Source organism: Terrapene carolina, unplaced genomic scaffold (assembly GCF_002925995.2).
Source record: "Terrapene carolina triunguis isolate 2854851 unplaced genomic scaffold, T_m_triunguis-2.0 Scaffold68, whole genome shotgun sequence".
In the NCBI taxonomy this organism is placed as follows: Eukaryota; Metazoa; Chordata; order Testudines; family Emydidae; genus Terrapene; species Terrapene triunguis.
The window spans coordinates 27,193,775-27,219,825 of record NW_020664419.1 but is presented as its reverse complement, the minus strand read 5'-3'; positions in this window follow the sequence as shown (position 1 = coordinate 27,219,825).

The window sequence follows — 26,051 nt, the reverse complement described above, 5'->3', positions numbered from 1 at the left end:
AAATAGAGTAGTAGGAAAGAGTATTCTCTGCTTGTGTTTGAAACACTGTACACTACAAACGTATTAATGCAAAAAAGGAGAATATTTTAATATTTGTGTCTCATTTGTTTCTGTTGTGTTTTTTCAAACCTCAGAAATGCTTTAAAAAATCCACAAGCACTAATGGGCTGACTTTCAAAGGTGTTGCAGATACTCCCTACTTTTGAAAATCAGGCCTCCCAGTACTAAACATACAGGGTGCCATCACTGAAAATATTTAAAATACTTCTGGACAAAGTAATACACGATAGGGCAGTGGCTATCAACCTTTCCAGACTATTGTACCGCTTTCAAGAGTCTGATTTGTCTTGTGTACCCCCAAGTTTCACCTCACTTAAAAACTTACAAAATCAGACATAAAAACACAAAAGTGTCACAGCATGCTATTACTGAACAATTGCTGACTTTCTAATTTTTACCATATCATTATAAAATAAATCAATTGGAATATAAATAGTGTTATTACGTTTCAGTGTATAGTATACAAAGCAGTATAAAAAAATCATTGTCTATGAAATTTTAGTTTGTACTGACTTCACTAGTGCTTTTTATGTAGCCTGTTGTAAAACCAGGCAAATATCTAGATGAGTTGATGTACCCCCTGGAAGACCTCTGTGTACCCCCAGGGGTTGATAACTGCAATAGGGAACGATATCCTAATAGGTCTTTTCCTTTTCTAATGTTCACCATTTTATCATGAGTTATTTATAGAGATGGTGAATAATTTATTTATTGGTTCAGCAGCCAGACCAAAAATAATTAAGTTGTAGGTTGACTCAAAACAGAATTTTTAAAATTGTTATTATTGAAACAAAAAATAAAAAAAAAAACATTCAGGTCAAATGAAACATTTTGCTTTTCATGCCCCCCAATTTTTTGTAATTTTTTTGGGGGGGGCAGGGGTTGCTTAATTTCTGGGTGTGTTTTATCTTTTTTCTTGTTTTCTTTTTAAAATAAATCTAGCTAATTTTCAAAACAAAATATTTTTAAAAAACGAAAAGTCAAAAAGTTTCGTTTTGAAAATGTTGAAACAAAACATTCTGATTTTTTTTAATTTCAGCCAAAACCCTTCACCAAATTTATTTATTCATATGTTTATTCGGTTATTTTGACTTTATTGTATGGCTATTAATCTCAAAGGCCCAAATAGTTAAAGGTGTTTATGAACTCTTTTACTCTCCAACATTAAAGAATAATAGGTAGGTTCAGGGTTATTTTGAACAGGGGCCTTAATTTTACTCAGTTATTTGGCAAACACCCAAAAGCATCTATTTAAATTAAAAGTGTGTTGATTAAACACAAGAAAGAACAAGAAATTAAAACAGACATTGATATTGAAACTGAGGTTGAGAGATTATGCAAAACAAATTTAGTCAAAACTTTTAAAGCCTTTTAAAGAAAAATATCAGAATCTCTTATTTTCAGAACAATCTTTCTTTGATGAAAAGGAAAGGGTTAATTTTACTTTCACTCCTGATGAATCCTGATTTGTAGAAGACATTTACTTATTCTGTTCTTAACAAACAGACAGAAACAAAGTGGAGGATAGAAAAGGTGGCTGAAATACAACTTTTGTTAAGTTTTTTAGATCACTGAACCACTGCTTAGTTACAAGTGGGTTCTTTTGGCTGCTAAGTCAACCAGGACACCTGCTGCCTGGATCCTGGTTTATGATTTGGTCAAGAACAACATCTGATTGGATCTTTTCTTCTTAGACAAGGTAGGCTTGGATAAATTCAGCACAGTTGACTTCAGGATTTCAATGAAAAGCCAAAACAGTGAGAGACAGGATAAAAGGAAAGGAAGGTGGTGGTGGGGGGAAATAATACAACAAGGAAGGGAAAACAATGCAGGATCTTATCCCTGCTGATGGGCTGAGGATGATGTGATGACTTTCAGCACACACAGGTGAAAACAAAGGTCCTTGGAAAAGATTAAGACCAGCCGGACTTCCTCTCAGGAAGAGAGTCTTTTATATAAATTGAGATGAGATGAAATGGGGTCCAGTGCTGGCAGTCTGGGGGATTAGTTGGGATGAGAGGCAGGCTGGCAAATAAAAGGGAGAGCTGAACTGAACTGATCATGTCTTTCTTCAAAGTCTCATTTTAAGAAACCCCAAAAGAGGAAAAGTCACTCTCAGAGGTCATCCCCCTTCATTATTTTTGTCCACCCATTAGACCTAATATCCATCACACCAATTTTGGTCTCTTAACTTCTGGTTCCACATCTTCTGTTTTTATCCAATATAAATTCAACAATTTTTGGATTATATCAACAAAGCCTTTTTGGTTTAGCTTCTTTGTCTGGTTCTTTTGCACTTGTTATAACGTTCAACGTCATAAAGACTTTGACCTATTTTTCTTGGTTATTGTAACATCTTATGAACTTTCACATACTTTTTACATTAAACTCACAAAAAGGGTTCATTTTGCAGGCCCAATAGTCACCACAACTCCTCTAGAATGCCCATTTTATAATCTGGGCACTTTCTGACGCCTGGTCCACACTAACCCCCCACTTCGAACTAAGGTATGCAAATTCAGCTACGTTAATAACGTAACTGAATTCGAAGTACCTTAGTTCGAACTTACCGCGGGTCCAGATGCGGCAGGCAGGCTCCCCCGTCGATGCCGCGTACTCCTCTCGCCGAGCTGGAGTACCGGCGTTGACGGCGAGCACTTCCGGGATCGATCCGGGATTGATTTATGGCGTCTAGATAAGATGCGATAAATCGATCCCAGAAGATCGATTGCTTACGGCCGGACCAGGAAGTAAGTGTAGACCTGCCCACAGAAAATAAAAAACAGACATAATAAATCTTAAAATCAACATGTAGATCAGGTGTCGGCAACCTTCGGCACGCGGCCCAGCAGGGTAATCCTCTGGTGGGCTGCGAGACATTTTGTTTACATTGACTGTGCATAGGCATGACCCCCCTGCAGCTCCCAGTAGCCAAAGTTCGCCTGACCCGGCCAATGGGAGCTGTGGGAAACTGGCCGCCTCTTCCTGCAGCTCCCATTGGCCAGGAACGGTGAACCGTGGCCACTGGGAGCTGCAGGGGGCCGACCTGCGGATGGTCAATGTAAACGAAACATCTCGTGGCCTGCCAGCATATTACCCTGATAGGCCGCGTGCCAAAGGTTGCCAACCCCTGATATAGATCTATTAATCACTAAACAGATTAACTGACTTAGACAAGCCCCATGTGACTTTGTTGTTAAGCACAATAGGTTCCACCAGCTTTTACATACTGTAAATTAAGAAACAGAAGAGGAGTACTGCAAGATTTAACATATTTGGAGCAGACATCAGTCTGTCTTCTCCTTCTTTTCTTCCTCTCCTGAGTCTTAAGGTAAGAGATGCTGCTGCTTGTTGCATCTGTCATTGTGGATCTCTTGGGTCCTTCCTAGTGGCTGTCACTGAAAGGACCAGTTCCCAGAAGTGATGAGGAAGATTTCATCTCTCTGTTGTACAGAGGAATGATTTAGTAGATTCAGCAGTATGACACATTGAATCAGGTCTGCCACTGACATTAGGAACCTAAGTACTTGTCAATTATATCAGATTGGTTGAAAAGGTTATACTACGTAAGAGAAAAATGAAGGTAGTCAAGTACAGTGGAACCCACTTACTTTGAAGTGGTGTGAAAGTTCCAAGCATCTTCAGTGCATTTCCATGGGCTTTCAAGTAAAGGTTCATTTCAGTTGGGTTCCATTAGTAATCTCCTTGGACTGCTGCAAATATCACATCCCAAATAGGTATTAAATTGATCTTAAAGGCCTAAAGAGTTAAAGGTGTTTATATACTCCTTTACTGTCCAACATTAAACTGTGATAGATAGGGTTGGGGTTATTTTTTACAGAGTCCTTGTATTTGGTCACTTGGCAAAAGCATTCTTTCAAGTTGAAAGTTTATTAAACACACACACACACACACACCAAGAAATTTAAACAAGCATTAATATTGAAATTGAGTGGTTATGCACAACAAACAGATCTTTGTAAAGTTTTGTTTTCCTTTTGCAGTTAAAATATTAGTCTTTTATTTTCATTGATCATCTTTTTTGATGACAAAGAAAGGGTTAATTTTACTCTGTCCTCGTGTGAAGGACATTCACTTATCCTGTTGTTAACAGACAGACACAAAGTGGAGGAAAGAGAAAATAGAAAAGATGGGTGAAATATGGCTTTTGTTGATATTCTTGGAACACTAGACCACTGGTCTGTTACAAGTGGATGCTTTTCCTGGCAAACTGACCATAATACCTGTTGGTTGGATGCTGGTTTATGGTCTGGTCAGGGACATCCTCTGACTGGATCTTTTCTCTTTAGACAAGGCATCTTGGATGAATGCAGTATAGCTGACTTTAGGATTCAATGAAAAGCCAAGAGAATGACAGGTAGGATAGGAGGAAAGAGGAAAGGCAGAAAGCAACACAACAAGAGAAGGGAAAACAATGCAGGATCTTATGTGCCTCTTCAGTGTGGGCAATTAAATATCACTACTGATGGACCAAGGACTGGGTGTCATGATAATGTGATGCCTTTCAGCACTCACAGGTGGAAAACAAAGTTCCTTAAACAAGAACAAGGCCAGATGGCCTTCTTCTGAGGAAGAACCTTACCCTGGTCAGCTCCTTCTGACTTGAGGCAAAGGAAACTGGGATGAGTCAAGATGAGTTGCAATACTGGCAGGTTGGGGGGATGAGCTGGCAAAAGAAGATTCTTCTTTCTTTTTCCAAAGTCTGTTTTTAAGAACCCCAAAAAGGAATAAAAGTGAGGGCATATTGCATCCTCGTTATTTTCTCCACCAATTAAATCCATTTTTGTATGGCCACACTTGGTGTAGGCAACTTCATTTTCACATTTTCTTCTTTATCAGGTATGATCTCATCATAGACTGTATAACAGTAGGCCATTTTTGCTTGGACTAATTCAGTTTTTCTGTTGGGTTTTCTTGCACCTGTTCATAACACTTATTTATTGAATATAACGTAACCTATTTTTCATGGTTAATTCTCAGGCAGGCAAAAAGTCATTGGTTATTGTGAAATCATGAGACCTTTCACATACTTTTCACAGTTGCTTAGGGTAAATTATTAGGTCCAATAATAACAACAATTCTATGGGCATTATTGCCTCCCTCCTCAGCTCCAACTCACTGAAACAGAGGCAAAGTAGCAGTAAAGATACCACCCATGCTTGCCGGGAGAGTCCTTGGCATCCAGTCTTCTGTAGCTGCTCCCAGTAAGGAGAGGTGAGAAGTCAGGCTAGTCATTTTGCTCTACCTGGGAATGAAGGTAGCCAGTGGATGCTCTATTATTGGGGTACATGGAGCACTGCCCCACTTGGAAAATGAGGGAAATAATTAGAGTACCTGCATTTCGGTGTTATCTTTCTCCAAGGCTTATTAATTTAATAGTGTAGCTCTTCCAGAAGAAAGAAGCTGCGGTAATATTCTGGACTGCACAGTGCACATTTACACATTCCAGTAAGTAGATCTAAAACAGCAGAAAGGCTTCATCAAACAGTCCTTTCACAGTAGAACACTGATGGGCTCTTTCAGAACTACCTTAATTAATGAGTACATGTGAATTCCAAAGCAGCAGCAAGATTGCTTTGAAAAGTCTGTCAGCTACAACGCAGTACATAGGCACTTTGAAAAGTGCCCTTAATTAAAAACCATATGTAACACTGACAGACCCATATATAAGCCTAAACCTGGCTACAGTCTCCCTAAGATTTTGACTTAGAAAAACAGTAACCTATGTATGTTAGATTGCAGAATCTGACTTGGTTTCTCCCTCAGAAAGGGAGAGAAGGAGTGGGGAGCAGACATGGATTTTAGTTGGGATACTCTGTGCCTCTGCACATAAGCAGGACAGGCTAACCCAGATAGAAGGGCCCAGAAACATCCAGAAATAAGGTGTGGTAGTTACTAAACATGCCCAATAGCAGTTTCTGAAGATATATAGGGAGTCTTTATTGTGGGTAATCTGCCCAGCGGGTCATACCCTAGTCCCCTTCTAAGAGCTAAGCCAATCAGACTGTGGGAGTGGAGAGATGGGGAAGGTTATAAATATAGGAATGAGACCACCCATTGGAATCAGTGCCTGAACCTTGCAGGACCAAAAAATGTGTCAGCTGTGAGGGGTAGGTCCCAATACCTGTACCACTCAGGATACAGGATACAGATTTCTGTTTCACTGCCAAGTGATGGGACCAGTCAACTGTTAACCCAAAGGGTGGAATTAACTCTGAGAGAAGACCAGAGTCGAATGTGTTTTGATGAGTGTGCTAAAGTAGAAAAGTGTAAATGTAATGTTGGAACCTTATATTAGAATATAGGTAACAGCCACAAAGTGGGGAAGTCTATACGAGGAACATCAGTAGACAGCTTTTGTTTAAAATGTATTCATAGTATTCTAAATATTGTTTGCAATGTTTTCTGTGTGCATTAAACATTTGCTTTACTAAGAAACTGAATGGTACCCTCCCTTTGATGTTGACTAGGAACTATTAGCATCTATTTCTCGGGCCTGAAGTTTACTTCTGTATCATGCTTTCTGAAGAGTCCTGAAAAGACAGAACTCCAGCCTGTCCTTCAGAAAGAGTTATGCTGAGGTGCAGGAAAAAGGGGAGTGTAATACAGTTCTACAAAGCATTGTCTCAGTATCCCCTATCCTGATACACAACCACTAGAGATATGGTCTCACCAGAAGTACTGAAGATGAAGAAAGGCCTTTTTCCCACTTACCAGGTGAAGAGGAAGATATCTCTTTTAGACCCTCTTCTGTAATAGTAAAATTCTACTTATCTGGGCATATTCAACCCCTAATATTTCAACTGTGAAAAGTTTCCTGGGTAATGGAACTGGTGCAATTCTGCTACTGAAGAGGCAAGAAAGATACCAGTGGTCCATATAGGGGCTGAATATATTGTTGGAGTGGCATATCTGCAGCTATGTTGTGTTTCCCCCCACCATCATCCCTGTGGAGGGTACATACTGGCTACAAGTAACAGCTATGGTTTGCTGGCTGTAAGTGCTCCATGGTCTGGGAGAGAGATTACTCTCTCTAACATCATCCCAAAGGGAGCTCACCACCATATAGCCTGGTACTTTTGTTGTGCTCTGCTGCCTGGGATTAATTTGCCTTTGTTGGTTGGTTGGTTTTGATGGGGAAGTGGGAGAAGTTACTATAAAAAGGTCTCACTGTACAAGAGGAATCCAACGGGTCCTATGACTAATGCATAGAAATATACCAGTCATTTGCAGTTATCCAAGGTCTAGTAATATGATTTCTGAAGTGCCTTGGGGTCACTGAAGCACAGTCCTATATATTATTCTAGAGAGATTGTCCTTCCATAGAGTATGTCATCCAAAAATCCCAAGATGCCTTGGAAACAAAGCATCATTATTAAGTACTTAGGAATCATAGTGGTTAGTATTTATTTATTTTCCTGTGGTTCTAAGGCTAAATAATAAGCAAAACATTCTAGAATTAGAATGCAAGGAACTACAAAAAGAAGGGTCAAGCCAAAATAATAATGTCAGTCATGACTCAAATGATCTGGTCTATGCATTTAATCATATGTAATATAATCAAATCATTGTACAATCTGCCTATGATGCTTAGAAGAAAAGGTGGTTAAAACTTTGTAGCAAAGGTAAAAACAAAACATTGAAATGTACGTGGTCTGCAGCCATAATAAATTTATTGTGTAGATTTTAACTCATGTTGTTCTCTGGAGATGCATATGATTGCAAGCAAATTGCAGGTTACAGGGTACCTTAATTGCTTGTTGTCAGTGCATATAGTTTTTGAGTTCTTGAATTTTAAGCTGTCCAATCCTTCCACTGTTTCCTGAATCATATGCATATGAAAGCTATATGAGTAGCAAAGGCACACTGTAATAAGTGAGTCATATTGAGGCTGGAAGTTGCAGTAATCATATTCTTCTCCCTCCTTAATTATATATTTAGTATTTATGCAAATTCTAGGGTATTTTTTTTCCTACATTGCAGCTGGGAGATTCCTTCTACTGTGCTGCAGTTTCAGCACATCCCCCTCTTAGTATGGGCAGGATGACCTAATAGGGCTTTTCTTTCTCTAATATCTATCATTTTCTTCTATGTATTGTGGTATTGTAGCGAGACAAAGTCTAATTTCTGAGCTGGGATTGGCTGGAAGTTTCAATTTGAATAGTAATTTAAAACTGTAGTTAATACAGCTTGGCAAGTTTTTTTCTTATGCTTTTCCAGTGGGACACCAATGGTTACTCATATGAGCTACCAACTTGTCTTTAAAATACAACAAGAGCAGCAGGGTAATGAGAGAGGGCTAAAAACACTGACTACAAAGTGAAGTCTTTAGGGAGACTCTACTTTCCCATAGTCTATTGGAATAAGTACAGATCTGCATACTACACCTATTTCTTGTTTAATTCTGAAGCTTAGAACTAATGAATCTCACAGGAAATAGCTTGGCTATACCACTGATGCAAGCTTCCTAACTTCTGAAACAAAAGTTAAAAAAAATAAAATCCAGGGGTGAAAGCTTGGCTGCATTGAAGTCAACGACAGTTTTGTTTTCCTGAGCAAGGATTTCACCCTGCAGCTTGATCCAATCCCCGAAACAGAATACTGACATCTTCAGTTTGGAAGCCCTACCTAGAATATAATTCATAGGTCTTTTTAATGAAATTCTTCTCCTATAAGGGAACACACATGTGAGTCATCTGGAGACAGCTGGCTTACTTTATAGAACATCTTTTACATAAGATTTAAAATGGAACTTTTGTATTAATCCCATTGCTAACATGGATTTCTGAATAGCCATTGTGTTTTGCTCATAACTCATCCTAACTAAGTGGTAGAAAACTAAGTGTTATAGAAATTGGGGTTAGTTAGGGTAAGTACCTAATTTGTATAAGTCCTTTTTTTGGTCAGAAATTCTCATTACCAGATGTCCAATAATTCTTAGCTTCAGATGGATTGTCAATATCAGGCTCTTTAAAACTTTCTGAATAAAATTGAAATGGTTTGAATTAACAGTTGGCAAAAAAACCAACAACCTTGCTGAATGTGTTCTTTGACAAATACTGTCTGGCTACCTTATAGAGTTGGTTGAATAATATGAACAAATATTCACCAAATAAACTGTGTAAGAAATATTATTTCACCAATCCTAGAATTAACATATATATGTGTCAGCAAAACCAGCAAGTAAAGGGGCATTAGGAAAACAAAACAAAAAGTCAACAAACTTTTCTGATGTGCTAAAAAAGTTCAGGTTTGATTTGGTTTTGATATTGATATCAGGCAAAAGTTTCACTCTGATACTTTTATTATTAAGCGCCTAACCAATTTACCCATTGTCTCAGAGAATTTGTTTTAAAGTTTTCCTTTCAAATGTTTATTTTGAAATTGCCGTGAATATATCTGTTTGTAGTTGTCAAATTATATGCATGATCTTCTTTTATGGTGAAGAATTATTCATTCTTACAGAATTATATGTAGAATTATTCAGGAATATTGGCTGGATCATGTTACCCTTATTCACATGAGTACTCATTAGTTATATATGTAGGCCAAGGTCCTCAAAGGTATTTAGGGCCCTAACTTTCCTTGATTTCAACATAATTAAAATCCAGGGGAGTTAGGGGCCTAAATATATTTGACGATCTAGGCCATAGTCCACTGAAATCAATGGGATAACACATTTTAAAAATGGCTTGCAAGATAGAGCTCTGGGTATGTAGCTTTAAACTAGCCTAAATCTCTGTTTGCAGCTATATTGCTTGCTTAGATTTTTTTTTTTTTTTAATAAAGGGCTTGTTTAGTGTATCACCTTCCAGCAGAAAGGGACAATATCAGTCAAGTGTATGGGATTTAGAATAAGGCCAGTAACAATCAGAAAATCTTGTTTTATTTTAAAAATATGTTAATAATAATCTATTTTTCTACCCCAATTTTTTTTAATCTATTGTATATTTGTGTATGTAGATGTAGAATAAACTGAAGTCAATAGGACTCTGCTAAAGCACACGGATCAACCCACGTGGAACAATCTGCAGGACTAGGGCCTAAGATTCTGCAAGAGGCTAAGAGGCAGCAAAGATCTGTGCTTCTAATTTGTATTCAGTAAACATTTTTTTCAGTGAAAAGTGTTACTTTAGTTATATTGTAGGTTCTCAAGTACCAAACCACAGTAGTTCTGAACAAAAGACCTTTCATTATTCCAACATGTAGCACTCTCAAAGACCTTCTCATTAGTACTAAATACAAGGCTCCCACTGGCAAGGTCATATGTCGTCTCTTTCATGCTTTCTATTGCATGCACAGTACCAAGAATAATGAAAAGTCCATCTTCCAAAATCAGCTTCTGTGAAATCCCACATCTAACTGATAATGATATTAGAATAGTCTAAACTGTTTTCAATAAATTTCAGCCTATTACTCTAGGTCAGAAAGAAAACTTTACAGAGGGGAATTTTAAGATCTATCGCTTGTTTCATTGAATTATGGCAAATGAATGAATTTCCATTCTTTCTTTGTATAGGTAATGCTCCAACAATTGGTATGACAACCTTGCATAATTAATGAAACTTAAATCTACACACATAAATCTGGCTTTGCTTTTATGAACACCCTTGTTTATTTGAAAAATGCCTGTACCAGAACAGTGCTTTGCATCTGATCCCTGGAGTAAATTCAAATATACAGCAGTTAATTTGGTGCTGTTTACTGAACACTTTAATACTTGCTAAGTTTGTTTGTAACACAATGCTGAGGATAAATGGAAAAGGGTCATAATGATTTTGGGGTGTGCTGAAACTGGCTACACAAAATGAGCCTCAGTTTATTGTTGTATGTTAACACTTCAAATTAGAGAGACAAGATGGGTGAAGTAATATCTTTTATTGGACCATCTTCTGTTGGTGAGAGAGACAAGCTCTGAGGAAGAGCTCTGTGTAGCTTGAAAGCTTGTCTCTCTCACCAACGGAAGTTGGTCCAATAAAAGATATTACCTCAGCCACCTTGTCTCGCTAATATTCCAGGAGTGACATGGCTACAATGAAATAACACTCCAAATTGCAATGTAAGCAGCGCAGTGACAGACAAACTGGGTTTGGGCTGAATAAACATGTAAGAACATTACTGGCAGTTGCCTATATCCTTGTGATTAATATTGATGGGCTAGAGTCATGGCGAATGACATAAAAAAAGAGGAAAATCTCATTATTATTCTCTAATTGCACACTCCTGTTTCCTATACCAGTGAACCATGTTGTGACGCAGGGGGATTCATTCCTAGGACAGGGGAGATGTTTTTTCCAAAGAAGGGCTGTAAATTTCCACTTGATGCTGCTGCTGGTTCTTCCCAGTGAACAATCCACAATCAGGGATTCTGCTGATTGGTGTATGATGATGAAAGTTGGCATAAATTGGGAGTGATTCTGGCCCTTGAATAATTATGAAAATAGATGTGTTTACACAATGCACTAAATTCTCTGTTATCTCAGTATGACCCCATTGAGGCCCATTTTACATAAGTAAGGGCCTGAGCTTTCACGTTGTGAAGGACCTGATATTTCACTGAATGAAAGTGGCAGCAGGGTAAGAAGCTAAACATATAAAATATGAATCAAAGGTTGATTGTCCACTGCCTTGCACCTTGTATAGACATTCACTCCTAGGAAAAGGCAGTTCAAAGGAGGTTTTAGCCCCTACCATTCTGACATTGTGTAAATGACTACTGTCACGCTGTCTGGAGTGGTTCACGACCATGAGTGCCAACCTCTGGGCGGACTGTCAAAAAGCAGGGAAGACACCCCAAACTGGTGGTATGTTCTATAATCAGATTTCACCAACCCAGTAACAAATGTGAACTCCTGAAGCATTGTAACAGTGGCGTGACAGACAGGTGCCTTGGGCATTCCAGTCTATCTAGACAAGCTGGACTTAGTGATAAATGGTCACTTACACCTAAGATCACAAAATATTCAGGTTGCTCTCAGTCCCAAGACACTAGTAACTTACCTCAGATCAATTTGTACCTTATATTTCACACCAAAGATAACACTGGCAGCCAATCCTATAGTAAACTACCTAAGGATTTATTAACTAGGAAAAAGAAATGAGAGAGTGAGTTACAGTCAATAGTTCCAAAAGGTGACAGAGATGTAGTAATCTGTCCACTGAATGTCTTTTAGGGCTAATCCAGGTTGACCCTGGGGATCTCTGCTTTTGTTTCTTAGCTCCAGCCCTATGAGCATCTTTATATGCCCTTTCCCCAGAGTTCAAACCAATGGGATGAGTGCTTCTGCATATAGCTTCCTCATGAGTGGATGGGGCAATCAAGACAATTTTTGTCCTACAATGGCCCATTTAGTTTTGAGAGTTCTTTCTGATGGTTGGGGGAACCACTTTTCCTGCCTAGGTTCACAATTCAGAGCAGGCATTTTTACAATTATAAAACAAAACTTTCATATTATGTTATAGGATGGGATGCAGATATTTCAAGTAAGAGTAATATATGCAGCAACTTACAAGCATTTTATAACTTCTAAACATATCCTTACAAGTCTAACACCTATCTCAAACAATACTAATATATAGGTGAGCTGGTCTGGCTTCCAGCTATGAATTTGACAGTGCTCAGACTAGGCAGAGCTGGCACCTGGTCTACCAGCATCACATCTACGTCCTGTGCCCGGCTGTGGAGAATCAGAACCAAAATGTAAGTTCCTTTTTAAAATCTGTCTAAATGATGTACATCTGGTATTTTTGAGTGATTGCCAGTAAAACTTTCATCTGTTCCATTCTGTGAGAAGCATTTGTTATTGAAGATAAATTGCCATCTGTTTTTTGTTCTGACAAAAAGCGGAATATATTTATCAATAACAACTACTTTACAAGTGATTTATAAATCCAAACCCATAGGTCCTGTTTTTCAAGTAAATGTTCCATTCTAGGTGAAATAGCACCACTGTTTAGTGCTCATTGTTTAACTTATCGGATTCCTACATTCAGACATTAAGATGGGAAAAAGCCTTTCGCCAGATACATATCATATCCAATCTTTTGAATGATCGCAACATTTTTCCTTGGGAGATATTTTGCTTGGTAATTAACTTGGAAGAACATGCAATTAAGTAACAAAATTCATCTGCTGTAAAGAATGTTATGATTATACAACAAATATTAAATATTCCCTGGGAAGTATGGCAGAGCTAGATCCATAAAGGGACATAGGTGTTGCAATATTTAGGTGCCTAGTCCTCCAGTGGAATCCACAAACCCTAAATTAGGTGCTTAGACTCCCTAAACAATGCTTAGGGAAAGTTAAGCACTGACGAATGGAATCCACAAAAGCCAGGGAGCTGAGCAGGGAGCTGCCTAAGGTGGCCAATGGCAGATGCCAAATTGAGGGGTGAGGAGATAATTATAAATTACGAGCTTGTTTTCATTGTAGATCACCAACCAAACTGGTTACTTTGTGGGTCCTTTGTGAAGTCTATCTGAAAAGGAACAATTCCCCTGTCTTTTTTTTTTTTTTTTAAAGCTAGAGTATTTAATATTTTATACTAAATTGTTAACTTTTAGGCTGAAGCTATTTTCAACTTTTGATGTTGAAGAGAGTTAAAAATAACATTTATTTTTTATTTTTTTCTATTACAGGCTTCATATAAAATTACTTTGGCTACGTAAGACATATATTTTCATTTTGTTGCAACTCACCATTCTTTTTATTTTTAGCCGTATATATAGATATATTTAGCTTGCTGCCCAATGCTCATTCCTCTCTTGACAAGATACAGTATAAACAATTTATAGCCACAATCTATATTAAATGAGAAATATGCTGATATAAACTAGTCAGGACCCACTTCTACTCATGGGAAAGCGATACAATATCCAATGCTGTAATACACTGTTTTGTTAGGATTGATATCTTATTGATTTATTGTTAATCTGTTCATTGTGAGTTTTCTATAATTCAAGTCCTGATTGTTGTTTTTGATACTGCTGCTGTAGTTGCCATGGGGAAAATTATTTTTCCCCACGTCTATCTTCAGTGTGGGTAGTCCTTAAATATAACTAAAATGGATGAACTAACTGTGTAATGTTCCACCATTCATATTAACTTAGAAAAGAGAAACATGATATCTGCTCAGAAATCAATCTGTATGATGGCCTGCTTGAAGGCAAAGATGAATAATCACCTGCTTGGGACAGACCTCCACATGCCAAACCCCTCTCCAGGCAGACTTTAATAGTCATTCATCTGTGAGAAAACCTCTGATGTGGGCCTTCCCTGAAAGGAAACAGATGCATTTACAAACCTGGAAGGTTACCTCTTTGGTAATTAACAGTCCCCAAGGCAGACTTGTTTAGTTATCTGCCTTGGAGGCACTTAGTCATGGTGACCTGGCTTCCAGGCAAAACTGAACAGTGTCTATCCTGAGAGGTACCACAGCTGATGAATGCCTTCAAGGCAGACAAGAACAGATATGTATCTGTCTGAGAAATACTCCCTTGTGGGTGACTTGTCTGCTACGCAGTTTTCAACAGTAACTCACCTAGGATTTATCATCTTCCTAAAAGACGGCACCTACACATTCTGATTAATAAAATGTGTCATCAAATTACTATGACTGAGTAATCAAAGAACTATTTTTCTTTCATGGAAGGAAATATAAAATATATAATAGCAGTACAAACTGATATATCAAATATTCTGTAGGAGAAAAATACTAAGATTTCATGTGCAAATCTGAGTTAAAAGGTGCTGGACCTGATTACCCATTCCACTCCCCGCAGTTTTACACCTGTATATCTTAATTGATTTCAGTGAAGTGGGTTGAATTTATGCGATGTAAAACTGGGATAAGAGAGGAGGGAATCAGGCCTGCTATTTCTGTAATACGCTGCTATATTCTGATTTAAATTATTGATGGGAAATGAAGACAAGCTAATAATGGAGTAATATTTTTTTCCAGCTTTTTTAATTGAAAAGAACTAAAACCAAACATCCCTTGGAAATCATTGTGCTTTCTGTAGGCAGAAAAGTGTAATTTTAAAAGATGCATGTTTTTAACAAAATATAATTGTAAGTGTTTAATTGTTAACCAATGAAACTTAAATTGGCCAAAATTAATTTACTTTAAAAAAAAACTTAGCTAAAGTGTATTCTAATTGTGTGACATAAATTTGCAGTAAGTAGTATTTAACTGTTTGAGTGTTCTCACTGATTTTAAAGGATCTGTTTGAGGTATAAGGTACTATTTCTCATGCGTAAGGGTGGCAGAATCGGGGCTTGCATGCACAATTTACATACTTGCTTAACACTGCATACAAAATGTTAGTTTTCTAACATTATGACAGACGTGAGACATTGGAAGTGTGGAAAATGTCAAAGATTATTACACTAAGACGTGCCAGATGATATGGGCCTATAGAACATTCATAGATCTTTGTACCACCCAGTAAGTGTTATATGTATCCGTAGGTGCTCTTGGCTCTCTGGCTTGTTTTCCTGTGGAATCTGGAATCTCTAAGGGTTGATTAATGTAAATTCCTAATGCCAGTTATAGAAATACCCAGCCTTTGATGCTTCATCCGCTAGGGAAAAGGGATATTGTATTCATTGTTTCAGGAGGCCTGGGAAACAAAGGCCTCAAAACTGTATCAAAAGGTGTGCATGAATTGATGAAAGGCTCTTATTCTTGATCTGAAAACTGACATGAACTTTAACAAGAGGGAAAACCCTGCTAAAAAGGTTTAAAGCAAATTGACACTTACCAGAGCCCCGTGTGGAAGATAGGTAACCTTTGGTAAGCTTAATATGCTTTTAGTCCCTTTATTGTTTTGTTATATGTCTCCACTGTAAAGCTTTTGGCCTTAAATAAATGTAGTGTGCTTTGTGAAAGCAGTCTGGTCACTGGTAAACATTGTCATTGTCCTCGGAGAGAGGGAGTGAAACTACAGGTGCCAAGCTAGGTCAGACTTGCTTGGATAATCACAGTTAATTGCAGGGGGACTGCAAGCTTAAATTCTTGCTCAGAAGGGAGAGAGTTGCAGAATTCTGCCTATGGGGAAGTGGTAGCTGGAGGACTGAGACCTAAGGGGGCATCAATTGAGCAGACTAAGGAGGGGACAGAGGTGCAGTTATATCAAAACTGTGAGAAACACATCTGTGCTTTTAACTGTAACTCATTGTCATGGTTGTGGATCTGAGAACAGATATCACTTGCTTTGGTAGGTCACTATTTCTATCAAAGGTGCTTGGATATTTACACTTTTAAGGGAGTTTTCTTTTTTACGGCTCACATTTTTAGTCATAAAGATCCAGAGTCTTCCAAAATGGAAAATCTTCACTGCATCCTGGTGCTGCTCTGTGCTGTTTTCCAACATCCATGAAAATAGTGACCAACACTGTTCTTCTCTTAATTTATAAAACTAATCTCATTTAGAATTGGCTTCTTGAGTTTATAAACTGTGGATGGGTCTCTGAAGCAATCGGACAGTATGAATTTCTCTCTGAAGAATTTCAGAGCCCACTGTAGGCTTTCTTGCTCACATTTAAGAGCCAAACCGCAGAGGGCAATATCACTGATTTTTATACAGAAATACATTATATATATATGCCCTTTGGTGCTGGCTTACTACCTGTATGATGTGCTGACAGGAGAAGGGTGTCTCACAGTATTTAGACAGTTCCAAGTTTCTGTTGCCTGGGCTCATTTCACAATGCTGCTGGTAGGTGCCGGACTCCTCCTAATGATGTGCTAAAAAATAAAGCTACTTGGCAGTGCGTCCAGTGAGACAAGGGGTTGACCCCAGTAAGGCTGTGGCTACCACACTTGAACTCACAAATAATTCAAACTTACATGTAAGCAGGGTCTGAATGAATGCTTCCCTGACAGCCAGCTGGAGGGGGAAAGAGACCCTGGGTGTGTTTATGTAAATACAGTTTGCTCCTGCTTTGCTTAAATTTGCTAGATATTCAGCTGATGGAGCGGTGTTTTGCTCATTGTAATCAACTTGGCTGGTGTTTGGTCACAAATTATGTTAGTACTGAATCTGAGGGTAGTGAAATATGGTTACCAATGTTTGTAATTATTGTGGGAATACAAAAAAGAAGGACTGTGCTTAACCTGTCCCAAAGGAGGGAGTCACTTTCAGTTTAAAGAACCTTGGTAAAACAAGGGCTCCAATGTCCGAGCCCTGTGAAAGTAAGTGGGGGAGGGTGGGCAGGAATGCTAGCAAGGAGACTGAACACCCTCCAGGGTCCTCTCTGGGCTGGTTTAACCTCTCTCCTCCCCCCCCCCCTTCAAAGAATAGAGCTAAATAGGCTTCATTAGGAGCCTCCTTTGTTATTTTAATTGCTCAATCAGAGCTGAAATCACTTGTGGCAGGATTGTGTTTCCTGCACTTAGCTAAAATCACTAAGAGACTGGCCTACAGGGGCAGCAGATGGGAGCAGGGAGCAGGCTGCTCATCGCCCCTTACTGCTGGTCCCTGCCTGTCTGTCTTCGGCCCTCTGATAGGCTGTTGGTGATTGCTGTTGTCTCCCCTCTCCCACTGGTTGAGAGAGGAGGGTTACCTGTGTGACTGAGATGCATCAGGCACCCCCTCCCTACTGCTGCTGGGGGAAGTCAACAGTGGAGAACTCTGTTGTGGACTGCATGGGGGCCCAAAACATGTGTGTCTTGTATTAAGGCACAGCTCCCTTGCTAAGGGAGGTGCAGGGCTACCTATATTACACATACACAGAGAGACTATGTCAAAGAACGTTATAAAGGTTGCAAAGTCAAACTCTTGAAAGTTACGAAATGAGTTAAGTTTCCTTGTAACATTCAGTGCTGTGGAAAAAACAGAAATAAGATCATGTAATTAAAGACTGTATCATAACACATATGCACAAGAGGGGAGGGCAAATTAAGGTTCCTCAGACATGCTTAATTCTGGCATTTCCTAACTGTGAGAGCTTGACATGTGTGTGTGTGTGTATGTGTATGTGTGTGTGTGTGAGAGAGAGAGAGAGAGAGAGAGAGAGAGAGAGAGATTGATGTCCACGTCGGCAGGTTTGGAAAAGTGCAAATACAGTGCCAATCCATAGACAGGGAAATGAAGACAACCCGGGGAATTACAGAGCAGTTAGCTTAACTTCAGGACCCAGAAAGATAATTGAGCAAATAATTAAGCAATCAATTTGCAAACTCCTAGAAGATAATAAGATGATAAGTCAGCATGAATTTCTCAAGAACAAATCATGTCAAACCAACCTAATAGCTTTCTTTGACGGGGTAACAATCCTTGTGGATGGGGGGAAGTGGTAGACGTGGTATATCTTGACTTTTGATACTGTCTCACATGACCTTCTCATAAACAAACTAGGGAAATACAACCTAGATGGAGCTTGTATAAGGTGGGTGCATAACTGGTTGGAAAACCTTCGCAGAGAGTAGTTATGAGTGGTTCACAGTCAAGCTGGAAAGGCATATTGAGTGGGGTCCCTCACGCAGGGATCAGTTCTGGGTCTGGTTCTATACAATATCTTCATCATTGATTTAGATAATGGCATAGAGAGCACACACATAAACTTTGTGGATAATACCAAGCTGGGAGGGGTTGGACATGCTTTGGAGGATAGGATTAAAATTCAAAATGATCTGGACAAACTAGAGAAATGGTCTGAAGTGAACAGGATGAAATTCAATAAGGACAAATGCAAAGTACTCCACTTAGGAAGGAATAATTAGTTGCACAAAAAAGATTAGAGGTCTAGAAAACATGACCTTTGAGGAAAGATTTAAAAAATTGGGTTGGTTTAGTCTGGAGAAGAGAAGACTGAGAGGGGACATGATAACAGTTTTCAAGCACATAAAAGGTTGTTACAAGGAGGAGGGAGAAAAAATGTTCTCCTTAACCTCTGAGGATAGGACAAGAAGGAATGGGCTTAAATTGCAGTGAGGGCGTTTTAGATTGGATATTAGGAAAAACTTACTGTCAGGATGCTTAAGTACTGGAATAAATTGCTTAGGGAGGTTGTGGAATCTCCATCGTTGGAGATTTTTAAGAGCAGGTTGGACAAACACCTGTCAGGGCTGGCCTAAATAATACTTATTCCTGCCTCGAGTGCAGGAGACTGGACTAGATGACCTGTCAAGATCCCTTCCAGTCCTATGATTCTATGATCATAACATAATATAAAATGTAATCATCTTAGACATTCTGTCTTACTGTAAAACTGAAATATTTGCCAGGGCAAGACAGTCCCATTGTCAATACCATACCTTCCATGTGAAGATATACCCAGACACATACCAGCTGTATGTTGAATACTCTTTTATCAGCAGTGCCACCGCAGTTAACAGTTTGTGCATTCATACAGCTCTTGCATTAAAGTCTACTAATAGCAGTGCTGGGATTCTCGGGCTACAACAGCATGGTGACCTTAAATGAACACACTATTACAAGTGTATCACTAACTTCTTTACAATTCTCTATTTTTGTTTAATCCCCTAAACCTTTTTTCTGTTCTTAATCTTTCCAGATTCTTCAGCATTGCTCAGATATTGCTCTTCACTATGTGCTGCTTTCTAAAATGTAATATTCCTTGACACATTAGAGTCAACTTCTGTTTCATGTTGCAAAGTACTAAGCATACCCTAATAAAATCTCCTGGCTTTCTAATCCAAGTGCAAAATCGATAGGCAGGCATTTAAGGGGGAGGCATGTTCCATTAACAGCTGTGTGAAAGTGAAACGTTATGGCTACCTGAACTGCTTTGCCTTTGATCTGTATAGATGTACAGAGTTTAGATGAGCTCCTATTACATAGCTTAATCCTGGAGACAGCAGCAGGTTGCCATTACACGCCTGAAAGGTTGGGTGTTGGCTGGAATCATGTGACAATATTCCTGCCACAGCTGCAGAACAAATATTTAGTATAACAGAAATACAAGGTTTAGCACTGAAAGGCCTTAAGGTCAAAACAGTGACTTAGTGATAATCTTTTATGTATTTTAAGGGAATCATTACATAAAGCTGACAACAGGCTAGAGAGCACCTTCCCTGAGATGTGAGACAGGCGCGGATACAGTATGCTTTATAAAATGTATTCCCTATGGTAAAAAAGTAGAGCTATGCCGGAACTGGAATTTCCATTCCACAAAAACCTTGAGATTCTGAAATTTTTTTTCATTCTGAAAAAAATGAAATACACAAGCAAAACAATTGAAGTTTTCTGTGAAACAGAAAGTTTTGGGAAACATTTGGGAAATGTTGATTAGAATGTTCTGTTTCAATAAAATCTAAACATTTCTTTCCCATTTTGACTTTTAAACAATCTAAAAATTTAAAATATAATTTAAAAATTAGAAAAAAAAGTCATTTTGACATGAAAACTCAGGACACAGCATTCTGATATTGCTGAAATTGGATATTTTGACATCATTCAAATGTTACCGTCCAATTTTCCTGATTGACAGAAGGGACTAAAACCCAATTCACAAGCGAGTGTCCTAACCACTGGACCATCAGCTATCCTGAGGTGGGTCTCTGTGTTTCTGTGAAAAATTTCAAAAGGTCTCAGTTTTGCTCTGTGGTAGAATGAAAACAAATGACAAAACGTCAAAAATTTTTGTGCAACAGAATTCTTGTGTTCCACCCAAACCTACTCTGTAACTATCCTATTATCCCTTCTGTAGCTCCCATCTCCATGCCTCCTTCAGTGCTGCCCCCATACCAAGAATTCCCCCTACGTATCAGCATAGAAGATGTCTGCTCTCAGATCTCACTTCTTCCATGAAGCCCACAAATAGGATCTCATTGCAGTAGCTATGCTGATACCCAGCCAACATATTACAATGAGTGTGTGTGTGTGGGGGGGGGGGGCCATAAGAGAGAACAGTCTGTTTCTTGTACAGCACTAGATAAGAAATAACAATGATTAATACTCTCCTTTCTGAACACAGTCAGGTCTGAAAGAATGTGTTCCCAAACACTTTCATTTGCTAAAAATGATGTGCCACTAATGAAAGTACGCCTGTTGTGGGAGAGCTTCACCTTTTGTGTTCTGTCAAAGGCCCCTCTACTTCCGCTGATGTCCCTGTGGCTTTGTGACCAGTGCTAATGTTGACACAGTTCTTAAGCTTCAAACCCACGCAGGGAACTCCTTAGTATATTTTGGACGAGTGTCTCAGCTTCATCATTAAAGAAACTTGCTTCTCATTCCTGGCCAGCTGCTGCCATCATTCAATGAGACCTTTGCCCAAGAGAGGCTGCACAAGAAGGGGAAGGAGCTGGATCAGACGCAGAACTGCTTGATTTTAAATTGGCACACACTGTTATCTAGTTACTAAGTTGGCTGCTATGGACGATGTTGTGCTCCATGAAACAGAAGAGCACAGTGACAAAGACAAAGTTGCAGAAATTGGAACAGCAGGAGGAGAAATAGTATATCACTCTCAAAATCCGAGTATTGTCTCTCCTCTGTGTAAAATCTTCCTACTGGGAGCACAGATACACACGCAACATTTTCATGTTACAAGGCAAGAGAACAGTTTGATGCTTTGGAACTGCATAAAGGAATCTGTTCCCCTGCCTGCAAATCAAGAGACCTCGCGGGGAGAAAAGTAAATCAGCTGAGTATTCTCTGCCCCTAGACAGTTTCATCTTGACAAAGGAATAAAAAAAAGCTCAGCAAACCACTTGTTATCTGTTCCTCCTAAACTTGAGCATACTTCATTCAGACTCTGTACAAACCTTTTCTGCCTGGAACGAAAACATGGAGGGAAAAGTGAAACACACAATATTGTAAAAACAAGAAGGAATACTTGTGGCACCTTATAGACTAACAAATTTATTTAGTTTATAAGGTGCCACAAGGACTCCTCGTTGTTTTTGCTGATACAGACTAACAAGGCTACCACTCTGAAACCTGTCACCACACAATATTGTGTTTGGCATAAACGGAGAAATGATACATTAGGGTGGAAGATTATTGAATCAGTGAAAAGAGCACATAGAAAAGAGGCCTGGTCAAGGTGTGTTGCATTATTTACAGTAAAATAGAGGCAGTACTTTGGGTTAAACCAATAACTATTTATTGAATAGTAGGAGATCAGTGCTAAAGAAAGAAATTGCCTGTTGAATGTATTCTTGATCTCTGTTATGGATGTGCTAGTTATGATTCCAAAGTTAATGTTGGGTTTCATTGTGCACTTAAAGCAGGGATTCAGTCTTTTTTTTTTTTAATGGAAAAATACAGCTTGTTATCACCAAATTTACAGCACTTATTCTTTGAGTACAAAATGAATTTTCTGAGCATTTACAAGCATATCCAATAATTAGTTAGAGTTAAAATTAAACTAAATTTCCTTAAAGAAAATGGATATATTAGTCTTTTCTATGCCTCAAATGTATTAATGGAAAAATGCAGAATCTTCAAACTTTCCATATGGTTAAAATAAATTGAAAGTTTGTGCATAGGTTATATTTAAAAAAATTTGGTTGTAATTAAGCTTATTAGAAAGTGTATCTAATCGCTATGAGTATATAGGGTACAGTCAGTGTCAGGCCAGCAGCACAGCTAACTCTTAAATGCAGCCATTGTGACATCACAGCTGATGCTGTGAAATTGAAAGCTGTGGTGTGCACCATAATGATTCTAGATAGCCACAAATGTATTGTAATATTTATCTTGGCTATGCTAAACACCACCATGGATTTAAAAAAATTGTAAGACTCATTTTCTTGAGGATAAATTGCAAATTTTAGACATCCAAATATTCCTTAAGCATGGGTAGTAGTCGGTAGTGTATGTCACCACTGGCTACATTCTGCTCCATCTTCATTAGCAAGTCATATGTATAATGACATAGAAAAAAGAGAAGTGTGATATTTTAATGTACAGCAAATTCTGCTTCTGAGAGTTGTTTAGCAAACAGTGTACCTCATCCTGCAATTCTTAGTAAGGCATAATCCTCATTGACTTCATTCAGAGCTTTTTCTGAGTGTGGATTGTAAAACTAAACACAATCTGGTTACCAAAATCACATAGAATTGCAATAAAATTAAACAACACAGCTAATGTTTCCACTTAACTGATTTCTCTAACACAAATATTATGGAAAATTGGCCGCACACAAATAAGGAGGCAAGTTATAATTTGTTCAAAGTTGGTATGATTTTTGCAATAGGCTGCGTTTTTTTCTATATTAGCGTTTCCTTGAAAAGTGCCTACAATTTTCTAGCAATTATCTTAAAAAGCATCATTAGAGATCATAAAAACCCTAACTGTTTCTGAGGTTACAAATGGATGTAAATCCCTTGCAGATATGCAGATATGTCCATTATTCCAAGTGCAACATTTATGTGATGTGCATATTTTATTTCACTTTAAAAATATTTTGTAAATATATGGATTATTTGCTCACAGATGGTAAAAAAAAATCCGCTCACTAAAATGTCACAAATGTTTTATACATTCAGAAACTTTTTAAAAAGATTTCTTTTAAAGAGACACAGTCAATTCTAGAAGTCCTAAAATTAGACCTACCAGCTTTGTTTGGATTGTGCCTGTATGTAAGTCATGCTGTCCCTCTGGTCTGCCTGCTGCTCTGTTCTTGTGAGCCAGCAGGGCATTGAAACATGCGAACCATGCACAAGGCAGACATCAATAGCAAGCAATGGACAGCAGCTATTTTGAAAGGGAAAACGCTGATTTGTGACAGCTTTTCTGATAATATTTTATTTCTCTTTTGTTTCTTAGCTTTCTTTTTTAGGAGAAGAAAAATATCTTTAAAAATAAGCAAGCAGCAATATGCTGGTGCTGAGAAGGGGCACATGCCTTTAGCTTTCCATTTTTGGTTTGCTTTGTACTTTTTATTTGGCATGAAAGGAAGCATGGAGCAGACAAGGACAGTAGCTCTTGAGGAAGTTTAGACATTGTCTTTTTTTTGTTCTGGTGTTTCAGAGTTTGTTTAAAGGACATCACCAGCAGTGCTGGGAATGTTTTCAAAGGAGACAGTCAGCTGAGGACAGGCATGGGGTGAGGAGACCGTAGAACACTGCCTTTATTTCCATTCATCCTTTAGTGGTTTTGCTTACATGACAATGTGCAGAAAAGAGGAGCCCTAAAGAATGTCTGATCTCAAACAATTTCAAGCTAAAGAAGGAGCAGTTCAGCCATGCAAGTATATGATTTAGATTGATTTAGCCACTCCACAGTGAAGAGCATGCTATAAAAGTATAGATCAGCCCTTGCTTTCATACATGTTTCTGAACAGCTTTTGTACTGTTGCTGTATATACTTATTTTATATTGATTTCTAAATATGTTAATCGTTCAACCAGTAGATGCCCATCCTCAGCTCTCTCGACAATACTTAACAATTACATTATCATAACATTTTCCATATAAGTATAATATAGGAACGTATTAGACTGTCTGTCCCTCAATGAATAAATAAGATCAATAACAAACTACCCAGGCCAGATAAAAGTCACAACTCTTAAGACACCAGCTCTTGTCTGGGAGAAAAGATGGACTTTGTATTATGTATATATAAATTACAATATATCTATAAGTCATATTAGAAGAGCTCTGTATTTCAATGATAATGTTAAGCAGGACACAGCTGGATCCACTATACTTTCTTTTGAAGGACTCATACAAGAAAACATGGTTTGATTGCCATTTTCTGTTTCCTATTAATTTCTGAATTACAAAGTCTAATAATTAGAACTATGTGTCTCCTCCAGTGATGGAAGTTTGAATCTTTAATTCCTATTTTTGCATCTTTCTATCACCTCTTCACTCACGTTATAGGACTTTATCTAGAGACGGTACTGTTATAAATGTATACCAGGCTGTCGGCTGGTCTACAATGATAAGTTACATCAGCATAGCTACGTCTCTCAAGGGTGTGAGAAATGCACACTGCTGAGAGACGTAGTTAAGCTGGCCTTACCCCGGTGTAAACAGCGCTAGGTTGACAGAAGAATTCTTCCATTGACCTAGCTACTGCAACTTGGGGAGGTGAATTACCTACAGTGACGGGAGAACCCCTCCCATAGCTGTGGGGTCTACACTGAAGAGCTACAGTGGCGCAGCTGCAGCACTGTAGCTGTGTAGCTGAAGCATTTTAAGTGTAGGCATAACCTATGTAATGGTATTGTCATGCTCCTGTGATGGGAACAGTGCTGTAAGCTTCTGAGTAGTCAAAACAAGATTGGGCTTCAGGAGTCATCTAATTCCTTATTGAGAGAGAGAGATGGGTGGATGCAGTCCCAAGTTATTCTTTCCTAATCTTTTATTCACAGTATCACAGATAGTGCACAATGCAGTGGCCCACTTGTCAAACAGAGTATGTTACATCTCTGACCTGATCGGCACCAGCTACTAACTGATTTCTTGCTAAAGTTAAGATGGGTTTTTTTGCCTTTCAACCCTGTCTGTTTGTACAGCTGATTGGGGCTTCTAGGTGCTACTGCAATGTAAATATATTAGAATAAAATCCCTGAGTGGTTTGGAGCCCAGCTATTTTAAAGGATGCTTCTCTTCTCATGTGCTACTCTGACAGTTAAGGTTATCAGACCAGGACACTCAAGTTGACAGCTCCCATCAGATTATACAAGGAGGGGAGGAGGCAGCTGGCAACAGGACTATCTTGGTGAGAGGTCCTTGGCTTTGAAATTCACTTCTCCAACAACCTTTTGGTTTATTAGAGCCTGGATTTGAACACACTACAAAAATCTGTCTGGCTTTTCCCTGGCTTTCTCTGAGGAGAGGCGGACATGTGATGGATTGGGGAGGCTGTGGTGAAAAGAAGTTTTCAGAGACAGTATTGACGTGTGATGCATGTGGTGACACACGTCAGTATTGACAGGTGTTGGTCATGTATGGGCTCCCTGTTCAACAAGCTTTGTTAATATATTTGTATGTATATTTTGTAAAGTATATAAGTCCTGATCCATCTTGCACTGATATAATTGGCAA